This window comes from Manacus candei, unplaced genomic scaffold, assembly GCF_025592945.1.
Source record: "Manacus candei isolate 608988 ecotype Guabito, Panama unplaced genomic scaffold, ASM2559294v1 h1tg000023l, whole genome shotgun sequence".
NCBI classification, from domain to species: Eukaryota; Metazoa; Chordata; class Aves; order Passeriformes; family Pipridae; genus Manacus; species Manacus candei.
In genome coordinates, this window is record NW_026138071.1 from 20551714 (window position 1) to 20554784 (window position 3071).

Genomic DNA, 3071 nt, shown 5'->3' on the forward strand with positions numbered 1-3071 from the left:
CCAACTGTAGTTAACGTGTGTCTCTTTGTCATGCAGTAATGTGGCTGTAGCCTGGCTGATGGCTGTAGTAGTAGCAGTTTATTCTCATGGAAAAAGTAGTGTTTAATTTCTTGTTGATGCTGCTTCATCTGCAGTATGAAGGTGGGCATGGATTAGCTTGGTAAATTTTCAGAAGTTAAGCAGTTTTATTGTAAATGGTATGTGTTAAATCAGTTGTGGAAATTATGCATATTGATCACATTCTGTGTTTTTTAGCATTTATGGCTGTATGAAATGCCAAATAATATTTATAGGCCGTGCTATGATCCTGTTAAAGCTTTAGGAAAGTTGTGTCCCTAGCACCTTAGATGAGGCAGTTTCTAAGAAAAGCATTCTATTTTCTTTTGCTTTTTGCCTTCTGTGCACGTACTACAAAGGAAGAGGTTTTGATACATGACAGTAAAGGACATACAACACGAGGTTAAATCATTCTGGTAGTAGTTACATTATCACATGTTTGTAAGGTAACAGAAGGTAGTAGTTGCCTATCAGGTGTGGTGTTCTGTGAGTCCTTCATTCAAGCTGAGTGATTGATTTCCATCTTATCAAGTTCAGTGCAGTGTTGTTAGCTGAGTTCTCCCTGCTGTTCAGCATATGAGAAAATTCCACCCTTCCTTTCAAGGCTTGACTTTTCGTTAGGGACTTGGGACCCTTTTGTTAATGAAGGTACTAATTTGTTAGGAAAGGAAAAAGACTTAATTTAGAATAAAGCTCACTGCTAAATATTGTTAAGTGAAAACAGCTGGAACTTCTTGAAGTCTTTATTGCTGTACTGTTCCCTTGGAGAGTAAGATGCACATTGGAGTCTGTTTCTAGTGCTTTGTCATTGAATAGTAGTGTCTGTGTTACAGATGGCCCATCATCTTCATTGCTTCAGGAGCTGTGCAAGATAGAACCAAGCAAGTGCCAATAGAGAGGGAGGAGGGCTGGAAAAAGCCACTGGCCAAAAGAGAGCTCTGAAACAGGTAGGAATTGAGGATGGCTCGTGACTTGAAGATGCATCTCAGCAAATTTGTTATAAACAAGTTAAACTAAAAAGATTCTCATAAGGTGGAGGGGAGCAACTTGAAATTGTGCTTGGTTTTGTTTGTTTGTTTGTTTGTTTGTTTGTTTTTTTTTCCGAGCTCATCACGTCCCAAAAGCATTTCCATAAATCTTTTTGAGGAAGATGGAATCTGTTTTTCTTTCCTGAGAAAGGGAAAGGGGAAGGAGAGCTCTTTGAAAAAGAATGGTGCATAAAATTGTGGTGTTCATTTTTGGTCTTTTTGCTATCCCAAGTATCTGGTATGAAACTGAGTTTGAAATGGCAGTTCTTCATACAGTGTCATCAGTGAGCCTTTTTATCCTTCTCAAAACTTTTATGGATCTGTGGAACTCTAAACTAACAAGACCATCTGTGGGTCACAGAGTGCTTTATGTGATTTTTTTTTAGGAGCCAAAAGCAGCTCTTAAAAGATTTGCCTTTGTTGTTTAGCAACCACACTGAGTTTTTTTCAACACAGGAAGATTATTTAGCAATAACTAAGAATGCTGACTTGCATTTCTGTTCTGCCTGAAGGAAAAAAAATGGGGGGGAAATAAGTATCTATCTAGATATGACATCCATCCCTCTGTAGAGGGGTGCCATGTTTCTTTTCCAGGACAAACTTAAGTCATTAATGAATGAGAAAGTTTTACTTTAAAGTGGTGACTGGTGCTCACCTACAGACTTCTGGTTCTGGACAGCAAAGGACAAAGTTTAAATGAATGGAAAGATTGGGTCACTACTATTTAGGTTCCATTAATGGATAATTAATTGTGCCATTAATGCAGAAAACTAGGCAAAGTGAATGAAAGATCTGTTTTGCTGCTGCTTGTTTATAAAAGGGGAGACACACAGTGGCTTGGCAAGTGAGAATTTACTGTGCTACAGAGTTCATGTGGTGTTTGATAAGTGCAGGTGCAAGCATAAAATCTGAATGTCCAGAGAGCCCCTCAACTTCCTAATTCAGGTTTCTTTGTAAAGGGAACCAAGAGCCTTTACACTTGTCCTCCAGTCCCCTTTCTGGGTACAGCTCCTAACTTTATCAGTGAATGGCAAAAGAAACTGTGGGCAAAAACTTCACTGACAGCCAGTTGTTCTGAACAGGCTCATCCAGTGTGCAGAAAGAGCTGGAGGGACCTATAGGAAAAAATAGGTATGTGATTTTTTTTTTCTTAATGTACTTTTTAAAATCAATTACAATTATGCATTTGGAAAGGGGTAGTGAATTAGGAGAGTATAAGCCATACTGCAGTAAGCAATACTGCATTTGGCTTTTCCTAGTTTAGAATATTTAATTTTACAATTTAACGTGGTTTTTGATTGTAGGTCATTTTTTTGTTCGCCCTTTTTAATGGAAAAAAGGATGCAACATTTGTATATACCTACGTTTCCTATGTTTTCTCAATTTTATGTGCACTTGTGGTTTCATTTTCTTGCTTTTATACTTCTGTGTGTCTTCTGATATGATTTCATGCACCTATCCCTCCTTCACTCTTACTGTTCTGATTCAGCTGTACCCATTTTGCTAACACCTCAGTTTTCCATGGCATCTGTCTAATGTGCATCTCTCCCCGCTCCTCCTCTGCCCCAGAAGCCGTGCACTTCCCCCTGGGTCAGTGTCAGACTTACCTTCACCCTGCACCTCTTGGCACAGGAGCTGTGCTGGCAGCGAGAGCACTGAGAGATTCTCCCGACCTCTTTGTTGCACTTGCAACTTCAGGAGTTCCTGGATGTGTGGATAATCAGTCACTGCTGGAAAATTCTCACTCTGATTCTGCTGCTCAGCCTGGAGCATGCCAGGTACAGGGGGGTCTTGAAGAATAGAGCTGCTAAATTCTAAGTTGTTTTGGAAAATACTGGGGAGTGCAGTGGGCGTGTGTAGTGACATGGCAAGGTTGATACTGGTCTCTCTTGCCCAGCCCTGGGCTGCTCCTCTGCCAAGCAAAATAAAGATGGAGCGTGTTCAGTGGCTTTTTACATTCGGTGTCTTCATCTCATAGTGGAGCCA